Raw genomic sequence first — 15,074 nt, forward strand, 5'->3', positions numbered from 1 at the left:
AACAGCCAAGATGTGGAAGCAAAGTACATGTCCATCGACAGATGAATGGATAAGGAAGATGTCGCCTATATACACCATGGATTACTATAAAAAATTAATGAGATAATGTTATTTCCAGGTAAATGGAATGGATGCAGAGATTATCATACTTAGTGAAGTAATTCAGACAGAGAAAGATAAATTTATAACTTATATGTGGAAACAAACAAAAAAGTGATTCAAATGACCTTATTTAGAAAACAGAAACAGGCTCAGAGACATAGAAAACAATCTATGGTTACCAGGGGGGGAAAGTGGTGGTGGGGAGGGATAAAGTAGGAGTGTGGGATTACAGATACTCAATAGTATGTACAAAATTGATAAACAACAAAGACCTACTGTATAACACAGGGAAATATATCCAGTAACTTGTAATAACCTATAATGGAATAGAGCATGAGAATGAACATATATACAACTATAACTGAAGCATTATGTTGTACACCAGGAACATATACAACACTGTAAATCAAATCTACTTCCATGAAAAAATAAAGTGTATCAGAACTGATCTAATCTCATTAGCGTCCAAGGTTTAAGTGGCTCCAGGCTGCCTTCTGGAACTCTCTTCCCACCCCTCCCCATATCCTTGCAGCAGCTCCATCTCCCAATGGGCTCAAACCAGAACCTGGGACTCTGCTCCCTCTTTCTTCCTCACTCCACATGCAGTTGGATCTTCCCCTGTCCCTGGGTCCCAACTTCAAATGCTTTCACCACCTCTCTGAATGTCGCTCCCCCATCCTTTCCAGGCCACCACTGACACTGTCCCAGATTCATATTCTTTTCTTCCATTTCTCGCTGCCTCTGATCCAATACAGGGATGTTGAAAAGATACATCAGTTTGGGTATCTGTGCTAACACACAAGAAATCTCTCAGGGGCATTTGGGGACAAGCCCCAATTCTCAGCCAGACCTGATGGCCCTCCTCCTGCCAGCAGCCCACCTGGCCTTTCTCCCCTTGGTCCAGTCACACTAGGCTCTGTTCTGCCCAGAACCACCTCCTTCCCCACCTTCAAAAGCCCCAGGCTGGGAGCCCATTGAACTCTTTACCGGGATGTCTCCTTGAGGTATACGTCAAATGCTGGAGATTGCTCTGCCCTGGGCACTCAGTTCCTCCCCCAGGGCTCTTTCCATAGTCCCAGGAGATGCAGTCTGGCCTCGTGGGCCCCAGTACTTTCCTGGGAAGTGGTCGGAAGCTGGGACTCTAGGAAACCACAGGCCCCCAATCCCATGATTCATCCTGCAACTGACTTGTACGTGAGCCCAGCTGGCTCTATAGCCCTTTGGTGACTCCAGGAAAAGAGCCCCCAACCCTTGGGAACTCTGACCCACTGCTGGATTTCCAGGTGGAATTTAGAGAAAAAGGAAGTGAGCCAAAATTATAGTGACCCAAAGATATTGTCATATAAACAGATACACAGATCAGTGAAACAGAACACAGAGCCCAGAAATAAATCCTCACATGTATGGTCAAGAAATTTGCAAGAAAGAAGCCTAAAATGCACAGTAGGGGAAAGGACAGTCTCTACAATAAATCGTGTGGGGAAACTGGACAGCTACATGCAAAAGAATCACACTGGACTGCTATCTTATATCATATATAGAAACGAATTCAAAATGGGTTAAAGCCTTGAATAGAAGACCTGAAACCATATAACCCCAAGAAAGACTAGGCAGTGAGCTCCTTAACGTCAGATTTAGTTTTAAATTGTTGGCGCTGACTCCGAAAAACACAAGAGATGAAAGCAAAAATTAACAACTGAGACTACATCAAACTGAAAATCTTCTACACAGCAAAGGAAATGATGCACAAACTGAAAAGGTGAGGAATGAAATGGGAGAAAATATCTGCAATTCAGATCTGATTAGGGGTAATTTCCAAAATATATAAAGAGCTCACACAACTCAATAACAAACAAATCCTCATTAAAAAATGGGCACGGGGTCTGAATAGTCATTTTTCTAAAAATGACCTCCAGATGGCCAATAGGCACATGAACAGGTGCTCAACATCATTAATCATCTGAGAAATGCACATCAAAACCCCAATGAGATATCATCACATTTGCCAGAGTGGTCATCATCAAAAAGATCACAAATAACAAATGATTGTGAGGAAGTGGAAAAAAGGGAACCCTTGTACACCATTGATGGGAATGTAAATTGTTGCAGCCAGTATGGAAAAGAATATGAAGATTCCTCAAAAACTAAAAATAAACCTATTCTATGATCCAGAAATTCCACATCTGGATATATATTTGAAGAAAAGATAAACACCAATTCAAGAAGATAGCTGTACCCCAATGTTTATAACAGTATTATTTAGAACAGCCCCAAAATGGAAGCAATCTAAGTGTCCAGTAATAGATGAATAAATAAAAAGATAACATATAATGTATTTTATTTGTGTGCACACACACACACACGATGGAATACTACTCAGCCATAAAAAACATTGACATTTTCCCATTTGAAACAACATGGAATGACCTGGAGGATATTATGCTTACAGGAATAGGTCAGGCAGAGAAGACAAATACTGGATGTTATCACTTACATGTGTAATCTGAAGTACAAAACAAGTGAACATATATAATAAAACCAAGATAGTCTCACAGACAATAGAGAACAAACTAGTTGTTTCTTGTGAGAGGGAAGGGGGGAGGGCCAAGAAAGGGTAAAGGATTAAGAGACACAAACTACTACATATAAAATAAAATAAATAAGCTCTGTGTCTATAGGAGTGCTTCCTTGTGTGTTTTAAACTTAAACAAGCCCCAGTTTCATCCTGGGGTGTTGGTGGATGCTGGGGTGAGGTGAAGCTACCTTTGTAAAATAGTTGCCAAGCTTTCCAAAAATTCAAAAACATCAGCTCCTCAGGCCACACTGAGGTGAATGTGTGACCAACTTCTTCAGTTATTTCAAGAAAGAGAAACATTCATGGAGTTTTATATTTTCTAGATTTAATTTTGGTGACTTTTATTTTCCAGAAAATTATTCATGTAGCCTAACGTGGCCTGTATATAGCTATGAAGTTTTCATTATCTTTTTTTAGAATACTTTTTGCTACAATATTTCTTCTCTTATTCATAATAAACTGACTTTTTAAAATTGCCTTGACAGGGTTCATCTATTTTCAGTTAGAAAAACAGTATTTTCCTTTTCCAAAAACCAGCATTTATTTGTGTCCATCAAGCAGAGTGTTTGCTTTCCAACTGATTATTTTAGGTTTTTTATATTGAATTCCTCCTCCATTTGCAATGTTTAAAATTTTGTTTTCAATTCTTAAGTTGAATGCATGCTTTGTATTATTACAAACTTGCTAAATAAATTAAAAAGTTCAAGTTTTTTACTGAAAAAATGGGAGCACAGCTGCCATAAAGGGAAACAGACACCGCAAATGAAGTTATAGTGAGTAACAAAGGGAAGAATACATTTTTAGCATCGATAAGACAAAGAGTTAAAATCAGTTCCATACAGAGAATACCACAAGTTAATTAAAAATATATAGAAAAACTGACAAAGGACATAATAAAAAACTCACTTCTGAGGAACTGCAATGCTCAGTGACTCTCAAAAGACAACCCTGACTTTACCTAGTTCTAAGAAAAAGAACCTTTTTAATGACTTCCAATCACACCACTACTTTTGTATAAATATTCAAAAATTATAGCATACTTTATGTAGCAATAAAGGCACCTTTTTCCCCCCATAACAGAAACCAATAAATGCCGTTCAAAGTGAACTGCTAAGCACAGCTCTTTGTGTTTCTTTTACAGAAGACAGGATCCTGATTGGATAATTGCAATAACCTGGTTCTAAGGGGAAGCCACTTCCCCCATTGGCTTAGCTTTCTTCCAGTTACTTCAATGAGATGCTGGGGGGCTTTGAAAACTCCTTCAATGAGAGACTGGTGACAAGCCCTGGTTCCATGGTAGTTAATGATCCTGCACTTGTAGGAAACACTAGGAAATCAAAGATATGTTTCCCCCCGTCTGTTGTTGGTAGTAGCTTCATTTGGCTTCACCTGATGATGGCCTGGTGGAGGATGAGGGAAGGCTCCTCCTCAGCCACCACTCACTTTATACCAGTGTATCCTGACCTCTCTGAGCACAAGAATTCCTGGGACTTCTGTTGAAAGCACAATTCACCTGGTGCTTCCTAGGGTACTCAGCAGCAGGACCAGGAGTATGGACTTTCCACAGCACCAAGGGCTTCTTAACAGCAGCAAAGATGGGGAAACAAACCATTCAGACTGTTCTTCCTTATTCACAGCTTCATGGATGTATAAATGAGGTACAAAACACTGCACAATTTTAAAGTGTACATTTCACTCATGTATATACTCAGAAAACCATCAACCTAATTAAGATTTAAAATATACACAAGAGGATTCTTCATCCCTCTTTGTAATCCACACATCCCTCGCTCCCTCCTGTCCTCAGGCAAACACTAATCTACTTTCTTCCACTATAGATAATATGGCATTTAATATGAATGACATCTTTCTGTACTGCAGAAAGTATCTGGTTGCTTTCACTGAGCATACATATTTTGAGATTTAAAAATAAATAAATAAGCTACAAGGATACACTGTACAACACAGGGAATATAGACTATTTCAAATAACTTTAAATGGAGTATAATCTATAAAATTCTGAATCACTATGATGGACACTTGAAACTACTAAAATATTGTACCTCAACTATACCTCAGTTAAAAAAAGAACACTTGTAACCTCCATCCAGGCCAATCAACTGTACTTTTCCGCCAACCTAGCACGCTCTCCCTGTGCCACATCCCAATCTCAACCAGCTCCTTCCTACCAAAAGTACTCACTGTCCTGATTTTTATACTCATTACTCTCTTTGAGTTTCTTTGTTGTTCTTTTCACCCAAGTGTGCCTCTCTAGGCCCTGTAGGTGAGGCTTGCTCATTGTGTTGTACAAGGACTACTCATCCTTGTAGTCTAAGTTCCTTCTCCATCCCTTTCTCTTTCTTATGCTGTATCCATGGAAGACCCTGAGCCCTTCCACCTATAGAAATTTCCAGAATGGACTTTGCACATTGTGTTCTCAGATGCAGTTCAGCACATCCCTCTCTTCTTTCCATTTCCTGCAGATTTTCAGCTGTATTCAGAGGCTTGATGAGACTCAGGATCAAGATTTTTGATGAGACCCTAGATACTGATGTGCCTTTTCATTAAGGGACACATAATGTCATGTTGACTGTCTATTTTTGAGATGTTAGCAGCAGTTATGTTCAATGCTTACATTGGTTAATCCATTTGGGGTGGTCAATGATAACATTCTAGTTACTTCATTTCTTTTTCATTTATCAGCTGGTTTAATTTTGAAGAGGCACTTCCGTTCATCTACTATTTGGTCACCCATTGAAACAGTTCATGGAGGAAAGGCAGGTTAGATGCTTCTTTCTTTTCACTTATTTATCCATCATCAAGATAATGGAGGGATCGGCCAAGATGGTGGAGTAGAAAGAGGATCGTAGCTCACCCTCTCCCACAAATACACCAAAACTCTTATCCATGAACCCACCCAGCCAACCAGAGCACTAGCTGAACTCTCACAGAACGTCGCTTTCTTTAAAAGACAAAGATGCCACGAATCTAGGAGAAAAGGAAAAAAGAAAAGAAGAAAAAGCAAAACACTGTGGGACTGCTCCCATTGGGAGGGAGCAGCAAAGGAGACATAGCACTTGTTTGCTGGGTCCCCCTATCTCCAACAGAGAGGTCAGTGGGATGGAGGGGAACCTCCGAGCCTCGGATCTGTACAGAGCAGCCCTTGACTGACAGAACTAAGTTAAATGGGCACAGAGGGTCTCTGCAACCCCTAGCCCTAGAGGCAAAGAAGCAGGTGGGGGATGGGACAGGCTTCCCCAGCCAGGCAGAGTACTGGGGCAGGCTGCACAGAGGCAACCCCAGGGGACTGCAGGCTGCTGTGCACCATGGCTGGGAGGGTATACAGAGCAGAACAACCTGGGCCTTCCATATAATATGAAAGAAAAAAAAGCAATATGGCTGGTGTGTGAAGGGGTGAAGTGTGCCATAGCCCTATCTCTGAAAACCCACTGAGCCAGTTTTTGGGAAAAGAGAGGTGGGGCTTAGCCACAGCCACCATATCCTCTGGTGCTAAGCACCCAGGCAGGGACAGGGTCAGAACCTGAATTTGTACCTTAGGGCTTAGCAGCCTCAAAGGCAAGATAAAGACTTGTTTACAGCTTGAGGCAGATACGATCATTCTGCCCTGGTGCCTCTGAGAACTCATGCCTCCAATACAAATTAACAAGGAGCTGAGTTCTAGCATGTTCAGGGGCAAGTGCCATTCTTCCATTTTCCCCTAGCCCACCTACACAGTGTGGACACAAGGCAGAGTGGGCAGCTGAACAGAGCAGGGAGTGACTGGTGTTGGGAGGTGGCAGGTAGCCACCCACATTCCCTGCAGGAGTGCAGCACCTGACTGTGGTGCTGGGAGGGGGTGTGACCTGCCTGCCTACCACGCCCAAGCACAGCACATGACCGTGGCAACAGAAGTGGGTGTGACCCACCCATGCACTGTGTCAGAGCACAGCACCTGACTAACAGTGTTGGGAGGGGGCATGATCTGCTTGCTGACTGGCACCGGGAGTACCACAGAACAGGGGTGCCAGTGGAGGGCCTCTGAAAGTAGGGAGCTGAGTTTGCACAGCAGGGTGAGGACAGGAGCAGTGACAACCCAAAAAACAAAAAAGGAAGCACCACTTGATAACAAGTGCAGGCTCTGACTATCAGGTCAATGGCCACACCGGTAACAAAAGTGAAGTAAGACTTGACAACTAATCATACTTAAGAAAGACCTCTCAATAAAATCTTTAAGAGTGCACAGTCTCCACAGGAACACATCCACTTTATTTTTCTTTTTTTCTCTGTTCAATTTTCTTTTACTTTTCAAATTTTTACTTTTTAAACAATTGTATGTGTCTTTATTTTTAACCCTTTAAGTTTTTCTTTTAAAATATTTTTATTATTATTATTTTTAAAAATTTGCCTCAGTTTCATTTTTATTTCTCTTGACTTTGTTCTCCTGTTATTGATTATACTCAGTTTTCAATTTTTTGGTTCTTTTCCCCTCTTTTAAGGTTTTTAAAATATGGCTCAATTTGATTTTTATTTTGCTTCAATTTTTTCTTCTGTTATTGATTATACTGTTTCAAACCTCTTTTTCCTCTTCTTTTAAAATTTTCTCTCTCTTTTTTAAAGTTTTATTTCCACATACACTTTAGATAAATAAACAAACTCCTTAACGACCACAATAGATAACTGACACACCATAAGCCATAGTGCCAGAGAGATATGAGCAAGAAGAAGCAGCAGAGGAACTGCTCCCAACTAAAAGAACAAGAGAAATCCCCTGGGAGAACTATCAATGAAATAGACAATAATAGCCAACTAGATCAAGATTTCAAAAAAGGAGTGACCAAAGTACTGAAGGAACTAAAAGAAATAGTGTTTAGAGATATGAAATATGTCAAAAATGAAATTGAAACTATAAAGAAGTGCCAAGTAAAATTGGTAAACTCATTGGCTGAGATGAGAACTGATCTAAAGGCTGTACAAAGCAAGCTACATAATGCAGAGGAACGAATAAGTGACCTAGAAGACAGGACAACAGAAAGCATCCAATCAGAACAGCTGAGAGAAAAACAAATAAAAAACAATGAAAACAACATAAGGGACCCATGGGATACTATAAAGCATGCCAATCTATGCATAATAGGGGTTTCAGAGGAGGAAGAAAGAACAAAGGGTATTGAAAAGGTATTTGAAGAAATCATGACTGAAAACTTCCCAACCTAAAGATGGAATTAGATATCCAAGTACAGGAAGCTCAGAGGGTCCCAACCAGGAAGAACCCAAACAGGCCCACAACAAGACATATCATAATCAAGATGGCCAGAGTCAAGGATAAAGAAATGATCCTAAAGGCAGCAAGAGAAAAGCAAAGAGTGAGTTACAAGGGAACCCACATAAGGCTCTCAGCTGATTTCTCTACACAAACACTACAGGCCAGAAGGGAGTGGCAAGATATATTCAAAGTCCTGAATGAAAAAAAGATGCAGCCTAGGATACTCTATCCAGCAAGTTATCCTTTAGAATAGAAGGAGAGATAAAGATCTTCACAGACAAGCAAAAACTAGAACAGTTTAGCAACGCTAAACCCATGCTGAAAGAAATTATGAAAGTTCTACTCTAAATAGAAAAGAAACAGGATGCTACAGAAACAAGAAAACCATAACTGGAAAGGTGATAACTACCATGAATTACAAATAGAATAAATATGAAATTGTAAAAGAAGACATCTAAATCATTAAGAGTGGGAGAGGGAAGCAAGAAAATATAGAGGTTTTTTTTTTTTTCTTTAAAAATTTTTTGTTCTCAGTAGGATGCATTTGAGCTTATATTACCATCTATTTAATACCAACAGTTATAGTATTGGGTTAATAGACTTACAAAACAGGATACCATAAGCCAAAAACTTACAATTGAGTCACAAAAACTAAATAAAATCCAAGATAATACAAAGGAAAATTATCAAACCACAAAAGGAAGAAGGAAGGAACAAAGAGGAAACACCAAATCAACTGCAAATCTAAATACAAAATGGTAATAAACACACATCTATCATTAATTACTGTGTTAATGGACTAAATGCTTCAATCAAAAGTCATAGGGTGGGAGACTGCCTAATAAAGCAAGAATCGTCAATATGCTGCATACAAGATACCCACTTTAGGGAGAAGGACACATATAGATTGAGAGTGAGAGGATGGAAAAGGATATTCCATGCAAATGTAAATGACAAGAAAGCAGGAGTAGCAATACTGATTTCAGACAAAATAGACTTTAAAACAAAGTCCATAAAGAATGATAAAAAAGGACTTTAATAATGATTAAAGGAGTAATACAAGATGAGGATATTATACATATTAATATCTATGCACCCAATATAGGAGCACCTAAGTACATAAAGCAATTACTAACAGAGATAAAGGGGGAAAGTGATGGGAATACAATCATTGCTGGAGACTTTAACACCACATTAATATCACTGGACAGATCTTCCAGACAGAAAATAAATAAAGCAACAGAGAAATTAAATGATACAACAGAAAACTAAGACTTGGTGGATATTTTCACAAAATTACACACCCCCAGAATAGAATATACATTCTTTTCAAGTGCACATGGAACATTTTCTAGGATTCATCATGTACTTGGGCACAAAAGAAGCCTCATCAATTTTAAGAAGATAGGAATTATCTCAAGCATCTTTTCTGACCACAATGCCATGAAACTAGAAATCATCTATAGAAAAACAAAAGAGAAAACAATGACAGCATGGAGATTAAAAAACATGTTACTAAAAAACCAGTGGGTCAATGAAACCAAAGCTGAAATTTAAAAAAACACTGAGATAAATGATAATGAAAACAGTCACACAAAATTTATGGGATGCTGCAAAGGCAGTGCTAAGAAGGAAGTTTATAGTGATACAGGTATTCCTGAAGAAAGAAGAACAATCTCAAATAAACAATCTAATGCACCAGCTAAAAGAATTAGAAAAAGGAGAGAAAAACAAACAAACAACAAAAACAAACAAACAAACAAACAAAAAACCCAAAAGTCAGCAGAAGGAAGGAAATAATAAAGATCAGGGAGGAAATAAAATAGAGATTTTAAAAAAATAGAAAAAAATCAGTCAAACCAAGAGCTGTTTTTTTAGGAAGAGTAAATAAAATCAACAAACCTCTGGCCAAGCTCAGAAAGAAGAAAAAAGAGAGCACAAATAAGCAAAATAAGAAAGGAAAATGGAGAAATTACAAAAAAATAACATAGAAATACAGAATATCATACAAGAATACTATGAACAACTATATGGAAACAAAATGAATAATCTAGAGGAGATGGACAAGTTTCTGGAAACATACAGGCCACCAAGACTGAATCAAGAAGAAACTGACCACTTGAAAAAACTAATCACTAGAAATGAAATCGAATTAGCAATACAAAACCTCCCTAAAAATAAAAGTCCAGGGCCAGGTGGTTTCACCAGGGAATTCTATCAAACACACAAAGAGGAACTCATACCAGTACTTCTCAAACTCTTCCAGAAGATTGAAAAGGAAGGAGTACTCCCAAACTCATTCTATGAAGCCACCACCACCCTGATACCAAAACCAGGGAAGGACACTACCAAAAAAGAGAATTATAGGCCAATATCACTGATGAACATAGATGCCAAAATCCTCACCAAAATATTAGCAAATAGAATCCAACAACACGTAAAAAAGATTATACACCATGATCAAGTGGGGTTCATCCCAGGTACACAAGGATGGTTCAACATATGCAAATGAATCAATGTAATACATCACATCAATGAGAGAAAGGACAAAAACCACATGATCATCTCAATAGATGCAGAAAAAGCATTTAATAACATTCAACACCCATTTATGATAAAAATTCTCACCAAAGTAGGTATAGAGGGAACATATCTCAACATAATAAAAGCTATATATGACAAACCTACAGCCAGCATAGTACTCAATGGTGAAAAACTCAAAACCTTCCCACTAAAATGTGGGACGAGACAAGGCTGTCCACTCTCACCACTCCTATTCAATATAGTCTTGGAAGTCCTAGCAAGAGCAATCAGGTAAGAGAGAGAAATACAAGCAATCCAAATTGGAAAACTAGATGTAAAATTGCCACTATATGCAGATGGCACAATACTATATACAGAAAACCCTAAAAGGGCCACAGAAAAATTACTAGAACTAATTGAAGAATTCAGCAAGGTAGCAGGTTACAAGATTAACATACAAACATCAGTTGCATTTCTTTACACTAATGATGAGTCAACAGGAAAAGAATGTGAAGAAACAATCCCCTTTAAAATAGCACCCAAAGTAATAAAATACCTAGGAATAAATCTAACCAAGGAGGTGTAAGACTTATACATGGAAAACTATAAAACACTGATTAAGGAAATCAAGAAGACTTTAAAAAATGGAAAGATATGGAATGCTCTTGGATTGGAAGAATCAATATTGTTAAAATGGTCACACTGCCCAAGGCAATCTACAGATTTATTGCAATCTCTATCAAATTACTCAGGACATTTTTCACAGAACTAGAACAAATCATAATATAATTTATATGGAACCATAAAAGACCTAGAATTGCCAAAGCATTACTAAAGAAAAAGAAAGGAGCTGGAGGAATAACTCTCCCAGACTTTAGACAATAGTACAGAGCTGCAGTCATCAAAACAACATGGTATTGGTACAAAAACAGACATATGGACCAATGGAACAGAATAGAGAGCTCAGAAATGAACCCACAAACTTTTGGTCAACTAATCTTCGACAAAGGAGGCAAGAATATACAATGGAATAAAGACAGTCTCTTCAGCAAATGGTGTTGGGAAAACTGAACAGCAGCATGCAAATCAATGAAGCTAGAACACTCCATCACACCATATACAAAAATAAACCCAGAATGGCTCAAAGACTTAGACATAAGACAAGTTACAATAAACTTTCTGGAAGAAAACATAAGCAAAACATGATCTCACATACATTTCAAAAATGTTCTCCTTGGTCAGTCTACCCAAGCAATAGAAATAAAAGCAAAAGTAAACAAATGGGACCTAATTAAACTTACAGGCTTTTGCATAGCAAAGGAAACCATAAGCAAAACAAAATGACAACCTATGGAATGGGAGGAAATTTTTGCAAAAGATGAAACTGACAAAAGCTTGATCTCCAGAATATTTAAGCAGCTCACACGATGTAATAAGAAAAAAAAAAAAAACCAAACAACCCACTTCAAAAATCGGCAGAAGACATAAACAATCAATTCTCCAATGAAGAAATATGAATGATCCTTAGGCACATGATAAAATGCTCAATATCACTAGTTATCAGAGAAATGCAAATCAAAACTACAATGAGGTATCACCTCACACCAGTCAGAATGGCTGTCATTCAAAAGTCCACAAATGACAAATGCTGGAGAGGCTGTGGAGAAAAGGGGACCCTCTTACACCGCTGGTGGGAATGCAGATTGGTGCAGCCACTATGGAAAACAGTATGGAGATTCCTCAAAAGACTAGGAATAGACTTACCATGTGACCCAGGTATCCCACTCCTGGGCATATATCCAGAAGGAACCCTACTTCAAAATGACACTTGCACCCCAATGTTCATAGCAGCACTATTTACAATAGCCAAGACAAGGAAATAGCCTAAATGTCCATCGACAGATGACTGGATAAAGAAGATGTGATATATTTAAACAATGAAATCTATTCAGTCATATAAAATGACAACATAATGCCATTTGCAGCAACATGGATGTTCCTGGAGAATGTCATTCTAAGTGAAATAAAAGAGAAATAAAATTACCATATGACATCACTCATATGTGAAGTCTGAAAAAAAAAATGACCTTTTCCAAGGGAAGGCGTGAGAGACTAGGGATAGGATGTGGGAGGAGGGGAGAGGCTGACTACAGCGTTGTTTGCAGTTTCCACAAGAGCCTCGGCCTTGGCTTCTTGCCCTGACCCCTCTACCACACTCCTCCTATAACTCACACCACTTCATTTATCCTTCCATTCCCTCCATCTGCAAGACCTGTTCTTCCCAAACACCCTACGTTCAAGTCTCTGTTCAAGTATCATCTTCTCATTGACCACTTATTTAAACTAAATAACCTCCCTCCAACCACACACTCATCCGCTAGTCCCTAATCCTGCTTTATTTGACCTCATAAGACTTATTGCTATGTGTAATTAAATTGTATACACACACACTGTAAAAAAGATATACACATAGATGTTGATAAAAAGATTTAGGTATAGATATAGATATTTCTTTGCTCCCCTTTGTCTGTAAGCTTCACAGACAAGCATTTTATCTCATTCCATTTTTTATTTCCCTAATGCCTTCAATAGCTTCCAAATATCAAAGTGCTCAGTAAATACATATTGAAGGAACAGTGTTCCCTTTGGCCTCACATCTCATACATGGTGGTCACGTATGTGAAGGTGCCAATGTCACGTAAATGGAAATACCTTCTCTTGGCAATTGTTCCCTGTGCCTTGCTCTCCACAGCAGCCCAACTGTATTCTGAGCAAAGGGTGAGGCCACAGTTGCAGCTTCCCAGGATAATTGGAAACAGACTCAGCAATTGCACACAAGAAAGTTAGGAAAGTCATTGTTTGGAGAATGGTAGAGCTCTCAGTGCCTTTGTGTTATTGTTGAGCAATCTTACCTGCTGGGCATATTTCTTGCAAAGGGTCAGCATCATACTTCCTGAGAACTCCACTTGAGAAATAGTAGATGAACAGAGGTCAAGATAATTTGAGTCCACGTGGAGCTCTCTAGTACAGGAAACTGGTGTAAAATGTTGTAAAGTGTTCTCATGGGCTTGTGTATAGTCAAGAGTCAAAAATTCCCAGTGTTTGGTTCACATGTGATTTCCTTACTTTTATATCAAATTACTGCAGCTCCAAGGCAACAGTCTGAGGGTCTCATTGCAGCTGGGGGAGCTCAACTGGTCTGTCCCAGTTCTGGGAGATAATGTTAAATTTTACCTTTATATCCCCTTGTGGCTCAAGTAACTAACTCATTTGATCTTTACCATGATTCATTGAGTCAGACAGGGCAGACTTTATAAGTGTTCCCTTTGGCAGATGTGGGAAAGATGGCGGATGTCACTTGCTCATTTGCTAGTGTCATCTTTAGTGGGATAATTGCCCTATGTGGCCAGATGCACTTATGGGGTCATCACCTGTTGAGATCAGAGGGCTGGTTCAATTGGGCCTCAAACCCTTCCATTTTCAGAAAGCAATAAAATCCTTAATAGTTAATATGTTTTTCCATTTTCTTATCCACTCTGTCCTTCCCCTTCATATTCTGGCCCCTAGAATTTGTGTGTTTATATTCAGAGAGCTCCTACACCCCCCTGAGACTGGATCATTTTAAAACAAGACAAAACAGGACTGAAAAGAGCAGACAGAGAATCTCACTTTTCAGTAAAATCCCAGCCTTATTCTTAGTGAGTATATCTGGTTGCCATTTATTTTCATGGCTTTGCCAAATAGCTATGTGGCTAACACCCTGGAGCCAGCAAGGTTTCCCAAAGTGCATAAAATCTCACTAGGTGCCATGAATTGGTGGGTGTTTGACTTCATAATGCATGCCTGGGCTCCTTGACTGTGTCTATAAAGACTCTTTTAACATTTTCATAATCAATTTCCTTAAAATATCAAATCTTTCTTCTCATATTGTTATGTTCCGATTGTGCAAACAGACAGTGTAATCTAGATATTCCTGTCAAAAGGGCTATATAAATCCCTTTTAGTTCATTAAAATTTAGTCCATTCATTAGTGTTATTCTTTGGCTGATCCAGGCCTGCCCAGCTCTGGGCTGGTATGATCTATAGTTCATAGGTAGGCCCAACCACTTTTGAGATTACAAAAACCCCAGTGTGTTGGTAACTTCCTGGACATCAGCAGGAAACCACTGAATTTGGTCTTGCTGCCCTGAGCCTTGTGTCTGTGCCTTTCAAGAGCCTCTGTTGCCATGTTGTGCAGACTTCACCTAAGCCCTGTTTGCCCAGCTCTCATGCTTTGGTTTCCAGATTAGAGTCAAATTCCTCCATTGGTATTATAACTCTCTCTTGACTTAGAAGATCATTTTCATTGGGTCTCAAGGTGCCTTTCCAATGCCTGCCTTCTCCACATCCTGGGCCCAGTTTCTTCCACTGAAAGTCAGATTATGGAAATATAACTTTATCATAAGCCCTTGGCCTGTGCCCAGAGATGCCTGCTCCTGTAGCCTTCACACCCACTGTGAAGAGCTCCTGAGATACCAGCTCCATTCTGGACCAGTCATGTCCTCTTCAAAATTGTGATATGAGCTATTGAGCTACTGGATATTGCCTCTATGGGTAGGAGACAGACCTACA

At 39.1% G+C, this 15,074-nt stretch overlaps 2 protein-coding genes across 8 annotated transcripts in view; one reads left to right on the forward strand and one right to left on the reverse strand.

The window, feature by feature from the left end:
* Positions 1 to 15,074, forward strand: part of LOC141579217 (zinc finger protein 532-like) — a 75,630-nt gene that overhangs the window by 41,178 nt on the left and 19,378 nt on the right. The gene's annotated exons all lie outside the window — the stretch shown is intronic.
* The window catches only part of LOC105075742 (uncharacterized), a 95,188-nt gene that overhangs the window by 7,517 nt on the left and 72,597 nt on the right, over positions 1 to 15,074 (reverse strand). For 6 of the 7 annotated variants that reach the window (XR_012510388.1, XR_012510390.1, XR_012510391.1 and 3 more), the window contains one exon: positions 1 to 15,074. This exon is cut by the window's right edge. The gene's annotated coding sequence lies outside the window, so the exon portion shown is untranslated. The other variant, XR_012510389.1, reaches the window with a different exon arrangement.

Source organism: Camelus bactrianus, chromosome 11, assembly GCF_048773025.1.
Source record: "Camelus bactrianus isolate YW-2024 breed Bactrian camel chromosome 11, ASM4877302v1, whole genome shotgun sequence".
NCBI classification, from domain to species: Eukaryota; Metazoa; Chordata; class Mammalia; order Artiodactyla; family Camelidae; genus Camelus; species Camelus bactrianus.